The following is a 21258-nucleotide window of genomic DNA, read 5'->3' on the forward strand; positions in this document are numbered from 1 at the left end:
TTATCCGTAGGAAACATGCTGGCCCACTCTCTCCAAACCCAGCATGGGGGTGGAGAAACGGTGGGGAAAACAGCATCTGTCTCAGATTTCTTGGGTGGAGTTTTTGTTTTATTTACACTGTTTATTTTTCTGATTTCCTAAAATGGGCGTCTGGTGCCTGGCAGCCCTTGGCACAGAGAAGACGCAAAGCAAGCCGTTCATAAGAAGGGGGCGAGCGCAGCCTGAGCGTCCCCTGCTCTTGAACAAATTGCCAGGCTCAGCGCAGCCGCTGCCGCCACTGCTGTTCCCAGGAAGAGACCTCTGGCCACGAGTGGCTCCAGTTCAGCTCCTTGGACCTAATTATTCAGGCCTGTGTCTGAGTCCAGCAAAGAGGTAGCTGGAAAAGTCTCCAAGACATCTAACGATTCCATGGCTCCAGTTGAGAACTGAGTTATCTTTATGTGACTTTAAAATAAAACATACTCAGAAGGAGAGAAGACAATTGAAATCTAGCTGTCTGGAGTCATCCCAGATGAAAGTATTTGAGTTTTGGGAGGCAAAGGAGGCAGGAAAGCCTGGAGTCAGATGATCAGAATTTGAACGCAGACCTCACCAGGCCCTTGCTGTGGGCCCTGGGAGATGACTTCCATTTCCTGAGTCTCAGCTTCCTTGGGGACAGAGATGGTGCTTACTCATAGGTTATTCCGAGTCAATGAGGTCACATAGCACAAGTACTAGCACAGTGCCTGGAACAAAATTAAAACTCAATAAGTGATATTAGTATTATTATTATTACTACTTTTGAGATGGAGTCTTGCTCTGTCACCCAGGTTGGACTGCAGTGGCACGATCTCAGTTCACCGCAACCTCCGCCTCCCAGGTTCAAGGGATTCTCCTGCCTCAGCCTCCCAAGTAGCTGAGATTACAGGCACCTGCCATCACGCTCCAGCTAATTTTTGTATATTCGGTAGAGACAGGGTTTCACCACGTTGGCCAGGCTGGTCTCGAACTGACCTCAGGTGATCTGCCTGCCTCAGCCTCCCAAAGTGTTCGGATTACAGGCGTGAGTCACCGTACCCGGCTGTGATATTATTATAATATCAATATTATAATAGTTGGCCGGGCATGGTGACTCACGCCTGTAATCCCAGCAATTTGGGAGGCTGACGTGGGCCAATCACCTGAGGTCAGTTCGAGACCAGCCTGACCAACATAGGGAAACCCCATCTCTACTAAAAATACAAAAATTAGCCGGGCGTGGTGGCATTCGCCTGTAATCCCAGCTACTCAGGAGGCCAAGGCAGGAGAATCGCTTGAACCCAGGAGACGGAGGTTGCAGTGAGCCGAGATCACACCATTGCACTCCAGCCTGGGCGACAGAGCAAGACTCTGTCTCAAAAAGGAAGCTGACGTGGGCCAATCACCCGAGGTCAGTTCGAGACCAGCCTGACCAACACAGGGAAACCCCATCTCTACTAAAAATACAAAAATTAGCCAGGCATGGTGGCATTCGCCTGTAATCCCAGCTACTCGGGAGGCCAAGGCAGGAGAATCGCTTGAACCCAGGAGACGGAGGTTGCAGTGAGCCGAGATCACACCATTGCACTCCAGCCTGGGCGACAGACCAAGACTCTGTCTCAAAAAATAATAACAATAAATAAATAAAACACACTTTGACGAGATATAGCAAAAGACAGCAGAAGGCAGGAGTCCAAGGACCCACTATGGGCCGGCGTTCCAAGCAGAAAGAAATGCAGTGCTCACAAGCCAGAGAGCAGATGCCGAAGACAGGGGACGAGCGGGGCTCCCTGGTCCTGGAGAGGAAAGGGTGAGCCTAGGCAGGAAGAGCAAACTTAGGGCGCCCCGTGCAGTGTCTTCCTTGTGGAACCAGCTCAGGGCACCAGCAGCACAGCCCCTTTCCAGTAGTGGAGACCAGGTCAACTGCCCGGTGCCCTCCCTGCTCTTTTGCCCCAATTCCACCAAGTACAGCCCCCCTTTGGGCACAGCAGCTTTGCAGGGGTGGACACTGACCCCTGTATCTAGGAGCCCAGAGGCTTCTCTCCCTTTATTTATTTATTTATTTATTTATTTAGAGATGGAGTCTTTTTCTGTCGCCCAGGCTGGAGTGCAATGGCACCAACTTGGCTCACTGCAACCTCTACCTCCCAGGTTCAAGTGATTCTCCTGCCTCAACCTCCTGAGTAGCTGGGATTACAAGCATGCACTACCACGCCCGGCTAATTTTTGTATTTTTAGTAGAGATGGGGTTTCACCATGTTGGCCAGGCTGGTCTCGAACTCCTGACCTTGTGATCCTCCCACCTTGGCCTCCCAAAGTGCTGGGATTACAGACGTGAGCCACCACACCCGGCCAGGGGCTTCTCTTAATGGACTTTCCCCAATGCATATAATTTGGGGAACCTAGATATAAGAAAGACATAGAGCATGAAAGTCTTTTATTGGTTTGTTTATTTTCAGAGGTGGGGTCTCAGGTGGCCCAGGCTGGTCTCAAACTCCTGGTCTCAAGCAATCCTCCTGCCTTGGCCTCACGCTGGGATTACAGGCACAAGCCACCACGCCCAGCTATTTTTTCTTTTACCTGGGTTGTTATGCTAGAATCTGGTAAGTCACAAGATGGAAATGTTTAAACAGGCACTCAGAATCTGAGCAGACCCTATTTGATGTATCATTGTTGTTACTTTAACGATTGAAATGCACCCACCACACCCGCCTTCTCAAAGGTCATTTCAGATCCTTACAGACCCCACCTGTGATGTAAGACAGCCACTCCAAACCCCTCTGTGGGCTCGAATAGACCAGACTTCTAAACCCCTGGGCAGAGCAGGGATGGGGCTGTCTCAGAGGAGGGTGACACTGCCACACCCCTGCTCTGCCTTTGTGCTGACAATGAATGAGGCCTGGACAGTCTCTCCTCTATCAAAAGTCACATTTTCTCAAAAAGGAGCTTTTTAGGATGAGGTGTTATGGCAATTCAATTGTGCATAAACATCCATTTTCAATAATGACAGAAGTCATCTACAGAAAAGAATCTATTCCTGGCCGGGCACGGTGGCTCAGGCCTGTAATCCCAGCACTTTGAGAGGCCAAGGCAGGCAAATCATCTGAGGTCCGGAGTTTGAGACCAGCCTGACCAACATGGTGAAACCCAGTCTCTAATGAAAATACAAAATCAGCCTGCATGTTTGTAATCCCAGCTACTCAGGAAGCTGAGGCAGAAGAAGCACTTGAGCCCGGGAGGCGGAGGTTGCAGTGAGCCGAGATCGTGCCATTGCACTCCAGCCTGGGTGACAGAGCGAAACTCTTTCTCAAAAAGAAAACACACACACACACAAACAAACAAATCTATTCCCATTTTTTTTCTTGAAACTCCTGAGAGAGGCCAGGTGCAGTGGCTCACGCCTGTAACCTCAGCAGTTTGGGAGGCTGAGGTGGGAGGATGGCTTGAGGCTAGGAGTTGGAGATCAGCCTGAACAACACAGCAAGACCCCATCTCTATTAAAAAATAATAAAAGTTTAAAAAGCTCTTGAGATAGCCCCTGGGGAAAGGTGGGTCATGGAGACCCTCATCCTGGTCATCCGTGCCTCCCCCGTTTGTTTCCCTGTGGCTCCTTCCCACTTTGAGCCTGGGGTGGGGGCGGTTTGAGCCTAGGATGGGGGTGCTTTGAGCCTGGGGTGGGGGCGGTTTGAGCCTGGGATGGGGGTGGTTTGAGCTGGGATAGGGCGGTTTGAGCTGGGGTGGGGGCGCTTTAAGCCTGGGGTGGGGGCGGTTTGAGCCGGGGTTGTGGGCACTTTGAGCCTGAGGTGGGGGCGCTTTGAGCCTGGGTTGAGGGTGGTTTGAGCCTGGGATGGGGGTGGTTTGAGCTGGGATGGGGGCGGTTTGAGCTGGGATGGGGGCGGTTTGAGCCTGGGATGGGGGTGCTTTGAGCCTGGGTTGGGGGCGGTTTGAGCTGGGGTGGGGGCACTTTGAGCCTGGGGTGGGGGCGCTTTGAGCTGGGATGGGGGTGGTTTGAGCCTGGGGTGGGGGCGGTTTGAGCCTGGGTTGGGGGCGTCCAGGATACACAGGCTTCATTCCCTTTTTCTGAGGCTCAGTTTGCTCACAGGAGCTGTGAAGGGCTGGGTCAAAGTCAAAGGTTTAAATTCCAGACTTATCTCCAGACTTAGTGGACAACTAAAATACTCAAGCTTATCTCCAAAGGAAGCTGAGATAAGGAGATAATGGCCACCTCCCTCTTCTCCTCCCCTCTGTCCTTGGCCTCTGCTACCTGGAGTTGTGTCCTGAAGAGGTACACTGGGCACCAGGCCCTCCTGGCCTTGCCCCCACCCCCTGCCTAGACACAGAACAACCTTTCTCCACCCTCAAGGCTGACACGTGGGGCTGTGGATCAAAGTCAATTTATTCATCCATGAGGGGAGCAACCTCCTTGCCTTGGGAACTTGCTCCTACAGGAGAATAAACACTGTAGAAGGCATTGTTCTCAGTGGTGGTGCATGCCTGTAATCTCAGCTACTCAGGAGGCTGAGGCAGAAGAATTGCTAGAACCCAGGAGGTGGAGGCTGCAGTGAGCCAAGATCATGCCACTGCACTCCAACCTGGGTGAAAAGAGCAAGACTCAGTCTCAAAAAAAAAAATAAAATAAAAATAAAAAAAAGAACAGCACCCTGTGTCAAGGTCAGGGGTCTCAGCCATCCTCCCTGTGAAGCGGAAGGGGCACCCACCAGCTCCTGTAAGAAGGAAACAGTCTACCCAACTACAAAATGCCAACCAAAGGAGGCAGCACGCTGGTTCTGGTGCGGTGCCCTTGGCCTCTGTTTGGGGTAGGAGGAGGGTTGGGGGAGAGCCAAAAGCCAAAGAAGGCCCATGGAGGCGGCCCCTCTCTTGGTGACCAGCCCCTCTCTTGACGGCAAGCTGCCAATAGTATCTGGCTCCCAGGCTGGGGAAGGTGAGATCAGCTCATGCCTGCCCAGGGCCTTGCTCTGCCTGCATGGGCAGCAGGCGTCCACCTCGCCAGATGGCCCTGCTCATCACAGGGCATCAGTGCCAGCCAAGGACCCACAGAGCCTCCCTGCAAAGGCTTACCAGTGGGCATTGAGACTCTGGGTCTCACCTATATAGGGTTCTCATATAAAATACAGGATGCTCAGTTAAACCTGGATTTCAGAAAAACAATCAACAATTTTTTGAAGAGATAAGGATCTTGCTGCTTCACCCAAGCTCCAGCTTGATCTCAGTGGCATGATCATGGCTCACTGTAACCTTGAACTCCTGGACTCAAGCAATTCTCCAACTGTAGCCTCCCAAAGCACTGGGATTGTAGGCATGAGCTACTAAGGCCAGCAAACAATGAATCATTTTTAGGCATAAGTATATCCCAAGTGTGTTGTGGGATATGCTTATACTAAAAATTAATCCTTGTTTATCTGAAATTCAAACTGAATTCATTGTCGGGGGAGATAAGGGAGTGATGGATTGACAGAGGAGCACAGAGACAGCTTTTTTAAATTCTTAGCTGACCAAAGCCTGGCCTTTAGCTCCCTTGGGCCTCCAGAGATGCACTAAGGGTGGAAGCGACCAGGAGGGAGATAAAAACACTGAGGTCTGAGTGTTAGCACTGAGCCGTGTGGCCTTGGACAGGACTGCCCGTCTCCTGAGCCTCAGCTTCACTTGCCACAACTGGCCAATAATAGCTACAAAGTGTCAGAAGCCAAGGGCTGGGAGCCTGCTCCAGGAGGTAGGTATCATCAGGATGCAGAGACAGTGAGGAGCTTTTAAAGCCAGCCTAGGCCAGGCACAGCAGCTCATGCCTGTAATCCCAGCACTTTGAGAGGCTGAGGCCAGAGGATCACTTGAGCCCAGAAGTTCAAGGCTGCAGTGAGTTGCAATTGCACCACTGCACTCCAGGCTGAATGACAGAGACTTTGTTTCCAAAATAAAATAAAATAAAACAAAATAAAATAATAAAGTCAGCCTGTGTATTGGATTGCATGTCGTTCCAAAGCACCCAAAGTGAGAGAGGCCAGGAAGCAATGAGATGCAGAAAGGCAGGGGGAGGAGGTTCAGAAGCATCAGAGAAGACAGCTGACCCCCATCTCCACATACCCTTGGGGCATCCTGAGCCCCATTCACACACCCAGGTGAGAATCCCTGCACTTGTGAAAGCAACCTGAGGCCGAGAGAACCAACAGGAAACCGTCCCATCTCCCATGTAGGGTTTTCCCATAAACAAGGCTGAGCCGCAGTTCATCACTGCAGCTGAGCTCCCTGCAGCAGCTGTGGTGGGGAAGGCTCCCCAGGAGGTCTAGTAACCCAGAAACATCCACAGCACACTCCCCAGTCCCCTTAGAGGTTTCTGCTGAGATGAAAGTGTCCTGGCCCGAGGCTAAAGAGTCCAGTACACGGGGCAGCTGTAGCTCTCACTACATTGACCTGGTTATCAGGCTCTTATGAACTTAGTGAGGGGAGATGGGTTCCCAGGGGAAGCTTGCTGACTCCCTCACATTGCTGTAAATGCAAAGCCTGGAGACTCCATTATTCCTAGTAATTGTGATGTAGTAATAACAAGAACAGCCATGCTCACTGCCTACTGAAGGCATATGATGAGCCAGACACTGTGCTGGCATATGTGACTTTTGGAGGTAACACATTCTCCTTTAAGGAGGAAATGACTGAGCTTTGGAGGGAGGGTCCTCCATCTGGCCCCAGGCTCCTCTTTGACCTGCGTCTCCCTCCTCCTCCTCTGCTGCTCCACTGCAGCCCCTCTGGCCTCCTTGCTGTTCCTGGAATGCACCAAGCTTGCTCCCAGCCTAGTCCTTGCACTGCTGGCTCCTTCCTGTCTTCCCAATCTCAACTCAGCTGTCATCATCTCTGTGACCCCTCACCACTCATTCCAAAGCAGCCATCGGTCACTTTCTATGCAATCACCTTATCTTAATTCTCACCATAGCTCTTAGTCCTATTTTGATAGTTTCTAGAACTGATGAATTCATTGATTCTGTTTCCTTCTACTGCATGTAAACTCCAAGAAACAAGAGTCCTTGTTTGCTCACTGCTGTGCCCCAGTGCTTGTCACAGCACCTGGCATGCAGCAGGTGCTCAATGAATACATTTTTAAAAGAATGAACGACTGGAAGGAGCCTGAAAGAACGATGGCTTGTGCCAACAGTTCATCTTCAACTTCTTTAGACGGGATGGAGACCATCACCATGCAACCACGATTCTTCTGAGCCTGTGTGGTGGCTGACGGCAGGTGTCAGTTTGGCTGGATTAAGGGATGGCTGGTAATGCACTGCTTCTGGGTGTGTCTGTGAGGGTGTTTCCGGAGGAGATGGGCATGTGAGTTGGTGGGCTGAGTGGTAAAGATCCTCCCTCAATATGGATGACACCATTCCATTGCCAGACAACAAAAAGGCAGAGAAAAGGTGAATTCCCTCTTTCTCCTGGAGGTGGGATGCCTTCCTCTCCTGCCCTTGGACTTAGAACTCCCAGTTCTCCAGCAGTCCCCCAGGCTCTCAAACCTTTGGCCTTAAACTAAGAGTTACACCAACAGCTTCCCAGTCCTGAGGCCTGCAGACTTGGATTGAGCCACGATACTGGCTTTCCTGGGCCTCCAGCTTGCGGACGGCCTTCTGTGGTACACTTTGGCCTCCACAATGGTATGAGCCAATTCCCCTAATAAATTCTTTCCTATCTATCTATCATCTATCTTTCTGTCTATCTGCCTATCTACCCACCCATCCACCATCTATCTTCTATCTATCCATCTATCATCTATCTAATCAATGTATCTATGTCTGCCTGTCCATCTGTCATTTATATCTATTTATCAATTATCTATCTACCTATCATCCATCTGTCATCTATCTAGCTATCTATCCATTCATCTATCTATCTTTTTTTCTTTTTGAGATGGAGTCTCACTTTGTCGCCTAGGCTGGAGTGCAGTGGCGTGATCTCAGCTCACTGCAACCTCCACCTCCCAGGTTCAAGTGATTCTCGTGCCTCAGCCTCCCGAGTAGCTGGGATTACAGACATGCACCACCACGCCCAGCTAATTTTTGTATTTTTAGTAGAGATGGGGTTTCACCATGTTAGCCAGGCTGGTCTCAAACTCCTGGCCTCAAGTGATCCACCGGCCTCAGCCTACCAATGTGCTGGTATTACAGGTAAGAGTCACTGAACCCAGCCTATCATCTGTCTGTCTGTCTGTCTGCCTGTCTGTGTCTATCTGCCTGCCTGGCTATCTATCATCTATCTATCCATTTGTCTGCCTGTCTGTTTGCCTGTTTGTGTCTGTCTGTCTCTATCTCTCTGTCTGCTTGTCTATCTAGCCATTTGTCTGCCTGTCTGTCTGTGTCTGTCTGTCTCTGTCTCTCTCTGTCCGCTTGTCTGTCTATCTAGCCATCCATCCATCCATCCATCTCCTATTGGCTGTCTCCCTGGAAAGCCCTGGCTGATGCAGACGGTGCCTTGGTAAGCTCAGGCTGCCATCCAGATTACTGTGGAGGGAGTGACTTAAACAACAGACATGTATTTCTCAGTTTGAGAGGCCCAAAGTCCCAGATCAAGGTGCCGTCAGGGTTAGTTCCCGGCGAGGCCTCTCTTCCTGGCTTGTAGCCACCTCCCTGCTGTGTCCTCCAGTCATTTTTCCTCTGTTTACAAGTGAGGGGGGAAGAGAGATCTCTGGTGTCTCTCCCTCTTCTTATAAGGACAACAATCCTATTAGATTAGGGTCATGCCCTATGACTTCATTTAACCTTAATTACCTCCCTAAAAGCCCTATCTTCAATTACAGCTGCATTGGGAGTTAGGGCTTCAACGCAGGAATTCAAGGGGAAGGGCACAGTTTGGTCCACAACAAATGGGAAACCATGTTCATGACCAAACTCCCCAGAAGATATGGTCCATCAGCGTTGCCAATGATTGCAAGCAAAGGCCAGAGAGGAAAGGGGCCTCCGTGGGGTGGGGGTGGTGGGGGCAGCTGGTGCCGGGAACGAGGTTCCTCTTCCTGTCTAACAGCAGGGAAGTGAGGCCAGCTGCAGATGCCATTTGGGGTGGGAAGAGAGGGGATCTCCTGTTTGCACATCCTGTGTGGGTCCTGGCCTGATCCCCCTCCGTGCCTCCCACTTCTTGTGCCCTCCTTTGTGTGGGAGAAACGCCGACCTCTGCTGGCTCAGGTGTCCAGGTCCCCAGGCCTGCTGGCTTTGGGCTGGGTTCAACCAACGAGAGGCTTGGGAGGAACCTGGGAGGTGGGAGCAAGGGAGGGCGTGGGAGCTCTCCACCTCCTCTGCCTCAGACGGCTTCTCCAGCGGGAGAGTTGGTCCTTTGTGTAGTTCCAGCTCCTGCCAGAGTCCCACCTTTGTTTGGGCTCCCAGCAGGTGACTCTGGCCCCTGGACTCTGGTCACAGGACTTCCTCCCTCTCATCCCAACCTAGGGGTGGTGGTGGCACCCTGCTGCCAATCTCCAGGTCACCCCCACAATGCTAAGAACCCTCCCTCTACCTGCATGGTTCCCTCTCAAGGCACTGAGAAGGGCCCTAACCACACGTCCACAGGGTCAAACATTTTTTGTAAAATTTACAAAATGGAAAATATTTTCCCTACAATCAATTAACATCCCCGTTCATTTCCAGTCTTGAGTTCCTGCCCGTCACATTTTCTCTTGTGTGAGGTGGAAACGGAGGCTTGCTGCCACGTGGGGGCTCCTGCTAAGGAGAAGTTGAACTGGAAAGATATTTAGTTTGGCTTTGGTCGGGTTATATTTATGTAGTTCCCATTTATTTCCATGTATAGTTCAGTTACTGCTCGCTATCCCGGTGCGGAAACGGATTCCAGGAATACTCGCTCCACTCACCGTTCCAATTCCACCTACCGCGCAGAATCAAAAATCACAAGACACGAACATATCCTGCGGTGCCTGGCGCCGGAAAAATGTGCGCAGTGGAGAGAAGCAAGATTTGAAATGCACGGGTCCAGAAGCAAATCTGTGGAAAATTACTCCCATCACCAGAGGTGAAGTTGTAAGCAAAGGATTCAGTTCCTTCAATGTGGAGTCAAAACAGAAAAGTCTCTCTGGTCAGAAATACATGCACAAATGCCTCATATGCAGTTAGAAATCTCCCCCACTTTCCTACTTCTTTCTTGATGGGAATCACATTTAAAAAAAGAAAAAAACAGGATTTACCAGAATTCCTGTGTATCTTGAACAAAACAATTGTAGCAGCACCACCAACTCCATGCTGACCGCCCTTTTGTATACATCCCAACTACCAAAAATAAAAACAAAATTTGATCAACTAAGGAGATTCATTCGCTTTATTTATTTATTTATTTTTGAGATGGAGTCTCACTCTGTTGCCCAGGCTGGAGTGCAATGGCACGATCTTGGCCCACTGCAACCTCTGCCTCCTGGGTTCAAGCCATTCTCCTGCCTCAGCCTCCCAAGTAGCTGGGATTACAGGTGTGTGTCATCACACCTGGCTAATTTTTTATATTTTTGGTAGAGATGGGGTTTCACCATGTTGACCAGGCTGGTCTCAAACTCCTGACCTCAAGTGATCCGCCCATCTCAACCTCCCACAGTGCTGGAATTACAGGCGTCAGCCACCACGCCCAGCCTATGTGTTTTTTTTTTTTTTTTTTTTGAGACATGGTCTCACTCTCTCACCCAAGCTGGAGTGCAGTGGCATGATCACGGCTCACTGCAGCCTCGACCTCCTGGGCTCAAGCAATCCTCCCACCTCAGCCTCCTGAGTAACTGGGACTACAGGTGTATGCCACCATGCCCTGCTAGTTTTTGTATTTTTAGTAGAGACGGGGTTTCGCCATGCTGCCCGGAACAGTCTTGAACTCCTGGTCTCAAGTGATCCACCTGCCTTGGCCTCCCAAAGTGCTGGGATTACAGGCACGAGCCACTGTGTCCAGCCTGATCAGTTTTCTATTCTCGAAATAGAAAACGATATTACAAAGTCATCATATTGAAGAAGTAATGCCAAAAATGTGGGAGAAATAGAACTTTGGAGATATGACTGACAGTTGACTGGTACTCTTCTGCATGTAGTGATGTTTGTGATATTTACCAGCTGCTTATAATTTATAATTTGTTGTTATTTATTTTCTCATTCTAAATGAATCATTGCATCCATACCTTTAGAGGGCTGTATAAGCCCACACCACTTTGATTTCCTGCTGATTGCCTCTCTGTTCCCTGTCTGGCCTTCGCCTCTCCCATCATCCATGTAACTAGTTCCCCGCCTTTAAGTCCTTCTGTTCTAAATGCTCAAGTGGACCAGGCACTGTGGCTCCCGCCTGTAATCCCAGCACTTTGGGAGGCCCAGGCAGGAGGATCACATAAACCCAGAAGTACAAGACCAACCTGGGCAACATAGTAAGACCTTGTCTTTACACACACAAAAAAATACAAAAATTAGCAAGGCGTGATGGCACATGCCTGTAGCTCCAGTACTTTGGGAGGCTGAGGCAGGAGGATCGCTTGAGGTTGGGAGTTCAGGACCAGCCTGGGCAACAAAGCAAGACCCTGTCTCTACAAAAATAAAAAAAAAAAATTAGGCAGGCATATAGTGTGCACCTATAGTCCGAGCTACTTGGGAGGCTGAGAAGGGAGGATCGCTTGAGCTCAGGAGTTCAAGGCTGCCGTGAGCCGCGATCACACCACTGCACTTCAGCTTGCGTGCAGAGTGAGACCTTGTCTTGGGAAAAATAAATAAATAATAAATAAATGCTCAAGCGGTTTCCATTTCCTGGTTAGACCCCATTACATACCCTATGAACAAACCACATGCATGAGAAAGGTGAGCAGATGAACAGGGCAGGGCCAGGGGGCCACGGGGAAGATCACAGATCACGTGGAGAGAGACCAGTGGTCAAAAACTGCCAACTACAGCCCGGCCTGGTGGCTTATGAAGGTAATCTCAACAGCCGGGCCTGGTGGCTCATGCCCGTAATCTCAGCACTTTGGGAGGCCGACGCGAGCCTATCACCTGAGGTCAAGAGTTCGAGACCAGCCCGGCCAACGTAGGGAAACCCTGTCTCTACTAAAAATACCAAAATTGGCCAGGCGTGGTGGCGGGCGCCTGTAGTCCCAGCTACTTGGGAGGCTGAAGCAGGAGAATTGGTTGAACCCGGGAGGCGGAGGTCGCAGTGAGCTGGGGTTGCACCACTGCACTCCAGCCTGGGCGACAGAGCGAGACTCCATCTCAAAAAATTAAAAAAAAAAAAAAATGCAGACTCCAACAAGGAAGAGCCACAGGACGATACCCCAGGATGCGGGAAAAGGCCATGCCAGCCTTGGATCCCTTCTGATTAATGGGCACCCCAGTCACCAAAGGGGTAGATGCGTTTCACTCAATCTTTATCCAGCCATCAGAGTATAACACAGGGATGTGCCATAGAGAGAGATGGGGACCAACAGGTAGAGGGGTGATGGGGAGGAAGACTGAGGCAAGAGGAACAAAACGGGGACTGCAGAGGGTAGGTGGCAGGAGCCTGAGGGTTCCAGAAGAAACTGCTGCACAAGTAATGAGCCAGCAGGGTGAGTGACGGCCAGGAGAGGTGGCCCAAGAAAACAAAGAGACATCTCCGGGGGTACAGATGCGTCTTGAGGGGCCGAGGAAGAGATGGGGAAGGGGTGGCTCTGTGGAGCCCCCGGCATGACTGCCGTGGTGAAAAGGAATCAAAGACCTCGACAAGGGGATGACTTTTCAAACAAGGAAGCCCTGGGCCTTCGCAGGGGGACCAGCAGACTGAGGGCAAACGGCATTCTGTTCATTAAAGTCTTAATAAAATGTCAAGGTAAGAACACTTGTCTGGTTTTGGGGGCAATCCCAGAAATACCAGAAAAGGGACTCATCATGCGCAATCTTTTCTTAATTACCTGGAGAAATGTATGGTTACCTAAGAAAGAGAAAGGCAGCCAAAGCAAGTGGAGGCCAGGCACAGTGACTCACGCCTGTACTCCCAGCGCTTTGGGAGGCTAAGACAGGAGGATCGCTTGAGGCTGGAAATTCAGTACCAGCCTAGGCAACAACAAAACAAGACCCTGTCGCTACAAAAACAAAAACAAAAATTTTTTGAGACGGAGTTTCACTCTCGTTGCCCAGGCTGGAGTGCCGTGGCACAATCTCAGCTCACTGCAACCCCCACCTCCTAGATTCAAGCAATTCTCCTGCCTCAGCCTCCTGAGTAGCTGGGATTACAGGCATGTGCCACCATGCCCGGCTAATTTTGTAGTTTTAGTAGAGACAGGGTTTCTCCATGTTGGTCAGGCTGGTCTCGAACTCCCGACCTCCTTGGCCTCCCAAAGTGCTAGGATTACAGGCATGAGCCACCGTGCCCGGCTGCTACAAAAATTTTTTAAAAATTAGCCAGGCATGCCAGGTGCGGTGGCTCCCACCTGTAATCCCAGCACTTTGGGAGGCCAAGGCAGGTGGATCACGAGGTCAGGAGTTTGAGACCAGCCTGACCAACATGGTGAAACCCCGTCCCTACTAAAAATACAAAAATTAGCCGGGTGTGGCGGCACATGCCTGTAATCGCAGCTATTCAGGAGGCTGAGGCAGGAGAATTGCTTGAATCCAGGAGGCGGGGGTTGCAGTGAGCCGAGATTGCACCACGGCACTCCAGCCTGGGCAACAGAGTAAGACTCTGTCTCAAAAAAAAAAAAAAAAAATTAGCCAGGCATGCAGCGCACACCTGTAGTCCCAGCGACTCGGGAGGCTGAGAAGGGAGGACCAATTGAAACTGGGAGGTCGAGACTGGGAGGTCATGATCACGCCACTGCACTCCAACCTGGGCAACACAGCAAGACCCTGTTTAATAATAATAATAATAAATAATGCAAGTGGGTATAAGAATTTATTTATTTATTTATTTATTTATTTTTGAGACAGGGTCTCGCTCTGTCGCCCAGGCTGGAGTGCACTGGCGCAATCTCGGCTCACTGCAAGCTCCGCCTTCCGGGTTCATGCCATTCTCCCACCTCAGCCTCCCGAGTAGCTGGGACTACAGGCGCCCGCCACTGCACCCAGCTAATTTTTTGTATTTTTAGTAGAGACGGGGTTTCACCATGGTCTCGATCTTCTGACCTTGTGATCTGCCCGCCTCGGCCTCTCAAAGTGCTGGGATTACAGATGTGAGCCACCGCTCCCGGCCCTAAGAATTTATTTTATCCCAGCACTTTGGGAGGCTGAGGCGAGCGGATCACGAGGTCAGAAGATTGAGACCATCCTGGCTAACATGGTGAAACCCCGACTCTACTAAAAAAATACAAAAAATTAGCCGGGCGTGGGGGCGGGTGCCTGTAGTCCCAGCTATGCGGGATGCTGAGGCAGGAGAATGGTGTGAACCCAGGAGGCGGAGCTTGCAGTGAGCGGAGATCGCGCCACTGCACTCCAGCCTGGGCAACAGAGCGAGACTCCGTCTCAAAAAAAAAAAAAAAAAAGAATTTATTTTAAGACAGAAAGCTCTAGGGTTGAAGCCAGTCTCCACCTAGCCCCGGGCCCAAAGCTATAAGCATGGCTACTGTAACATCTTTACTCAGGACACCACCCTTCAGGGGCCCAGACCCACACCATCAAGGAGGAGCGTCCACACCAGCAGCTGGGGAGAGGGTGGTTCCCTACAAGATGCAATGTCCACTCTGAAGAGCCATGATAGTGATAATCATGAAATCCATGCCTGAGATCTAATTTCAAGTGAAAAGAACAGAATTCAACATTCATTCTATGGGGAGTATAAAACTCTGAAAATATACGCCTTTCATAATTAAATCAAACCCTATGTCATGTTCCTGAGGAGACAAGCACTGAATGGAACACGGAAGAAATGCTACAGCCAATGATTGTTGAAGTTTTCCTTTCAATTTCCTGTTTATGTTGTTTGGCAATAAGTAATACAGAAAACTGACAACAAAAAGCAAAAGAGAAAGAAAAGATACAGTGTATAGTTTAGATTGCTTTCCTTAAAAAATTAAATAATAATAATAAAAAGCATAGGCCGGGTGCGGTGGCTCACGCCTGTAATCCCAGCACTTTGGGAGGCCAAGGCAGGCGGATCACCTGAGGTCGGGAGTTCGAGACCAGCCTGACCAACATGGGGACACCCCGTCTGTACTAAAAATACAAAATTAGCCGGGCATGGTGACGCAGGCCTGTAATCCCAGCTACTTGGGAGGCTGAGGCAAGAGAATCGCTTGAACCCGGGAGGTGGAGGTTGCAGTGTCGCGCCTTTGCACTCCAGCCTGGGCAACAAGAGCGAAACTCCATCTCAAAAAAAAAAAAAAAAAAAAGCATAAATGCAAGCTGGGCGCGGTGGCTCATGCCTGTAATCCCAGCACTTTGGGAGGCCGGGGCAGGTGGATCACCTGAGGTCAGGAGTTTGAAACCAACCCGGCCAACATGGCGAAACCCCATCTCTACTAAAAATACAAAAATTAGCCAGGCATGGTGGCGCGTGCCTGTAATCCCAGCTATTCAGGAGGCTGAGGCAGGAGAATTGCTTGAACCCAGGAGGCAGAGGTTGCAGTGAGCCAAGATTGAGCCACCGCACTCCAGCCTGGGTGACAGAGTGAGACTCCGTCTCAAAAACCAAACCAAACCAAACCAAACCAAACAAAAAAAAGAAGCAGCATAATACAAAGGCCTGGCAGTTAAAGCGTTAACCCCCAGCTACCAGGAAGGCTCTGCTATCCAATGACTCATCGCCCCAGCCAAGGTCAGCCACACCTTGGGTCTCTGATGCTGGAGGCAACATGATGCCAACACTGGCAAGAAATCCACCACCTCCTCCTCCCCGCCCCTCGGTGCCGGCCTCTGTGTGCACTTGCAGCTCTTCCACTACCGGTGCCTCCATGGTGTCTACGCCACCGGCTCACCTCCCAGCAATAACCCGACAGCCCGACACCTCTGTAGACCCTGTGGCTACAGAGCTAAAGTTCCCTGTTGTTAGTGGGTTTTGCAGACAACCCTCCAAATCCCTCTGGGTTGAGTTAGTCAAGTCCTTAACAAGCTGGAAGATGACAGGGGATGGATGTAACCCACTTCCAAGTGGCTTGGGTTACATGGACATTATTCCTCTGCTGGGATCTGATTTGGGATGGAAACAGGAGCCATAGTTCATGGGAAGGCTGTGAAAGGCAGCCCCGGCCCCAGGGTGCGGATCAGGTTGATCTGCGGCACAAGGCCCCGGGGCGGCCCACCCGCCTGCTCTGCCCAGCCCTTCCTGGTAACCACACTCACCCGGGGCCCATTTCAAACCTGGCAGGCAATGCTGCTGCTCCCATCTCAGCCGCTGCCCCAACACGCCTGGCCTGGCCAGGACAGGTGCCCAGGCATGGCATTCAGGGACATCCTCGGCTTCCGGGGCCCAACCCCTGGTTCCCAGGTGCAGCGCTGGGAAAAGCAGAGGGCCCCGGCCATGGCGCAGGCCTCGTCACAGGTCATTTAAGCAGCCTGGGAGGAGCCGGAAAGAGAGCAATGCACCCACCTGGACAGAGACTGAAGCCACATCCCCATTGAGAAAAGATGACACTTCTGCCTGGACCCCTTCTCTGAAACCCCAGGCCGGGGTGGGGTAGGAGTCAGCGAGAGAGTCCAACGCTCCAAAGGGGACTTTCTGGCCCTCCGTGCCCCCTAACCCAGCACTTCTGGGGACCCACACACTCAGGGCAGAGTGGCCATCCAGGGTTCCTCTCACCCAGACACAAAGGCCACTGAAGGCCCCGGGCCAACACCGCTCTGAGGATGACCAGCGACTTGGGTTCCTGCCAGAGACAGCAGGCAGCCTGGGTCTAAGGGCCGCCCAGTGACTTGAAGCTGGGATCATCTTACATTCCCTGTGCCACTCCTGTTTCCTGTCCTGGAGGTTTTCAGGCTGCCAACAGTCACACTTTGGAGAACCAGGTCAGATTAGGCTGGGAACAAAGCTCAGCTGTCACAGAGCTGCCGAGAGGCCATTGGCAAGCAGTGCCCAGGAGCCGCCCCTCCTCTGCCAGCAACAGCTCAATGTCTCCCTTCACAGGGGCTGCAAATGGACCCGTGCCCAGGGTGGGGTCAGGGAGATAAAGCAGAGAGAAACTGGGCTGGGAGCAGAGAGTGCCATGCTCTACCCTGGAGACCCAAGGCCAGGCCACCCTGCAGAGCTGGTGCACAGAGCCTCCAGGGTACAGGAGAGGAGGCAAACAGAGCCTGACACTCAGCAGCGCCCGGCAGATGCTTCTGGAATGAATGACCAAATCCACATGGAGAGTTGAAATGGGCTAGGAACCTCAGGGAGACGGGCAGCTCACAGCTCAGCAGGGCCACTCCAGTAGAGCAGGCCAATGCCAGGCCTCCTGGCAAATTTCCCGGGGCCCAGGCACAACTGTCACATCAGGAAAGGGGCAGGGGTGACCAGCCCATCGGCCACGGGGGCACTTCACTGCTCCCACAGAAGCTCGGCACCCACAGGCCTGGGTGACACACGATCCCCATGCCTGGCCTCACGATGGCTGCCCGCCAAGTCCCTCCACCCACCAGGACTGACTCCCTTTGGTCAGCGATTCCAGACCACCATGACCTGGCAGTTGTCAGGCCTGCCTGGCTACAGACTCTCCCAGAGACTGAGCCACTTCACACAGCAAAGTGAGCCATGGGGCCACAGCGCTGTGTGCTGTGTACAAGCCCCGAGGGCTTCACCCAGGGATTGGCACCCACTGATCCCCATAAATCCCTGGCAACCGCCTAGAGCTGGGATGTTTCCAAGGTAATAGCTCCAACAAACAGAGGCGCAGGAACCCAGCGCGTCACTTCCCGCCTCACCCCAAAGGTTCACAATCCTAGGGACCTGGAGCCTCTCTCTGGAGCCCCTCCTACCCTAAAGCCAGCTGGATCTGCCCAGGAACTGCCATCATCACCCCCTGGCCGGGCCTGCACTGATGTGTACTGAACTCCCCTTATCAGGTCCATCTTAGGCAAACTTCAGAGCCCACGCAACACTGCCTGTGGACAAACACTGGGGCGGAAACGGGGGCCACCTCTAGGTCCCAGTCACATGGGGCTGTCACGGCTGCCTGGGATGGGCAGGAGAGTGTCAGAGGAGGGCAGCCCAAGGACTGGGTAGGGGGTGGGAAGTGTCCCCTTCCATGGGTCCTCAAGTGAGATGTCCTCTGCAAACACCCACCTGGGATCTCCAAGCAGAGGGTTGGCTCCCATGTCACCTGGACCTGGATTCCAGACCACTGCCCCTAAGTGGCAATCCTGGGTCCCCCTGTACCTGTCCTGGCTTGAGCTGGTCACACTTGTGGGGGGTGGTTCCAGGAAGAAGGTGGACTGTCACAAACGCAATGCTCCGCTGCCAGGTGCATTGCCCTCGGCTATCAGAACTCCTCTGGGCAGGCCGGGGAGATCTGACGGGCAAGTGCCTGCGGTCTGGCGTGAGCGGGCAGGGCAGGTGGCCCCTGCCTGGGCATGCCTTTCTACCTTTGCAACAGACTAGGGAGAGGGCTGGCCCCAGGACTTAGGCTCAGCCAGCTGTCTCACAACTGAGGGGCCTCAGCGGGGGACACAAGTCGGACAGAGCCACAGACTAACCGTACGAGGTGGCTTTTTCTCTCCAGCCCAGGTCCCCTGAATGTGCCAGAGCAGACAAGCTTGGACGTGAGGAGGCAAGAGGCAGCGAGAACAGGCGCGGAGACGGGGTTGGGGGAGAAGAGGAAGAAACCCTGTGCTTGTGCCCTTCCCACGCTCGCCTGTCACCGGGTTAGCTGACTGGGGAAGTGTTCTCTGAGGGTGCAATTCCTTGCCCTTCCCGTAAGTCAGCTCCCGGGGCGCTGGGTGGGGGTGCAGCCCTGTCCACCATGGCGAGCCAGCACACTGAATCACGGCAGAAGCTGCTTCCTGTGCGGGTGCAGCCTCCCTCCCTGCCCAGGACTCAGAAGTCACGACAGCATAGAGCTTTTTAATCGTGGCTGGTGCCCCTTCAGGAATCTCCTGAAAGCCACAGAGAAACTCCAGAGTGGCTGGGCATGGTGGCTTACGCCTCTAATCCCAGCACTTTGGGAGGCTGAGGCGGGTGGATCACCTGAGGTCCGGAGTTCGAGACCAGCCTGGCCAGTATGGTAAAACCCCGTCTCTACTAAAAAATACAAAAATTAGCTGGGCACGGTGGCACACGCCTGTAATCCCAGCTACTCAGGAGGCTGAGGCATGAGAATTGCCTGAAACCGGGAGGCAGAGGTTGCAGTGAACCAAGATCGTGCCACTGCACTCCAGCCTGGGCAACAGAGCGAGACTCCATCTCAAAAAAATAAAAAATAAAAAAAGAATCTCCACAGTAATTCCCAGGTGCCAGTGGAGGTGCGACGTAACCTCAGTCCCGCTTCTGTGGCTCATCGGCCTCGGGTAAGTCCTCCTGCCGCTGCCACCCACAGAGAGTTTCCAGGGGAGCCTGGGAATAACAGCAAGTTCCATGTGACCTAGTATGCAAAGGGAGTCCCAAAACTCAGAACCAAGAGAACCAGGGCGGGTACAGTGCAGCTGGCTCCAGTGCTGAGGGGCTGGGGGAGAGACCCTGCACCATGCTCTGACCACAGTAAGGGAAGATCATGGAGGCTTCTGGAACGTCCTAGCAATGGCGTAACCCCAGCCTTCTCCATCCTCCTGTCAATGACAATCATGATGATGACAGCAGCTAACAGGTTACAGAGCAGGCATTTCTCAGCTTTTTCAAATATGAACTCGTTTAACCTTTACAACAACATAGCACTGTCCCATTTAACAAATGAGGCAGGCTGGGCGTGGTGGCTCATGCCTGTAATCACAGCACTTTGGGAGGCCAAGGCAGGCAGATCACGAGGTCAGGAGTTCGAGATCAGCCTGACCAACATGGTGAAACCCCATCTCTAGTAAAAATATAAAAATTAGCTGGGCGCGGTGGCACGTTCCTATAATCCCAGGCACTCAGGAGGCTGAGGCAGGAGAATCACTTGAACCTGGGAGGCGGAGGTTGCAGTAAGCCGAGATCATGCCATTGCACTCCAGCCTGGGAGACAGAGTGAGACTCCATCTCAAAAATAAATAAATAAATAAAATAAAAAAACACCACACACACAAAAAAACAAATGAGGCAAATGAGATGCATGAGGTGAGAACCTTGTGCCACAGGGAGAGGCGCAGCCTGGTGAGATTTAATCCCAAGGGGCTGGCGGCTCTGAGCCCCCAAGTGTAACCACTGGACCACACTGCCTGTAGACTACCACTACCTCCACCCCATTGGAAGGCCAGGTGAGGCAATCGGGAAAGCCTGGAGCAGCAGTGGAGCTGCCAGAGAGAACCTGTCCCCAGTGTCCCCCTGGATCCTGCAGCTGCCCTGTGTGGGCCCTTGCTGCCTTCCGCATTGGAAAAGACCTTCTTACAGATGGGGTCTCATGACGCCACCCAGGCTGGAGTGCAGTGTCTATTTCCAGGCGCTGTCACAGGGCTGCAGCCTTGAACTCCTGGCCTCAAGCGATCCTCCTGTCTCAGCCTCCTGAGTAGCCTCCTGGGCTCAAGCGATCCTCGTGTCTCAGCCTCCTGGGTAGCCTCCTGGGCTCAAGCGATCCTCGTGTCTCAGCCTCCTGAGTAGCTGGGACTTCAAGCGCACCTGGCCAAGTCCTTTTTTATTCTCCACTACTCAAGACTTCTCCTTCCTCAAGGCCCAGCTCAATCTCACCTCCCCCTAAAACCTCCGGGGCATTCCTGTAGTATTTGGAGGCTGAACTGCTCAGGAGGGAAGGGTGTTAATGAGCTGGTGTCTCGCCCTCATCCTGACTCCCGGTGAGAATGTAAGTTCTCTGCAAGCAAGGACTACATCTCATTGCCATTTCTGTACCCACTCAGACTTGGCCATGTGTGCCCAGCACATAAAGTGTCTTCGATGACTGTCTATAGACCCACGGTACTTGAGATTGCCCCAACACATCCTTCTAAAATCTTTCTCCTTTTCAGAGGCTCACGAATGTTCAAACCAGGTCTACCGGGAACAACATTATGGTCATTCCGTTTATTCTGAAGCCCATATACAGGTCTAGAAGCAATAATCCCGCTCAGTCTAGATGAAAAAATAAAAACCTTCCTGTTGTCCTTGGATTGTCAGAGCCTAGGGGGATTTTTAACATCTTTTTCTGCTTTCCTTAATTTCACGGTGTCGATGGCTATTGAGGGGTCAGCCTGACTCCTGCAAGTGCCCGTACCTGGAAAAGGGCTGGTGCCAAGAGAGCTCCAGGACACTCAG

The 21258-nt window shown here is 52.1% G+C and overlaps 1 protein-coding gene across 3 annotated transcripts in view; it reads right to left on the minus strand.

The window, feature by feature from the left end:
- The window catches only part of SEPTIN9 (septin 9), a 222044-nt gene that overhangs the window by 197948 nt on the left and 2838 nt on the right, over window positions 1-21258 (minus strand). The window lies entirely within an intron of this gene.

This window comes from Gorilla gorilla, chromosome 4 (assembly GCF_029281585.2).
Source record: "Gorilla gorilla gorilla isolate KB3781 chromosome 4, NHGRI_mGorGor1-v2.1_pri, whole genome shotgun sequence".
NCBI lineage: Eukaryota > Metazoa > Chordata > Mammalia > Primates > Hominidae > Gorilla > Gorilla gorilla.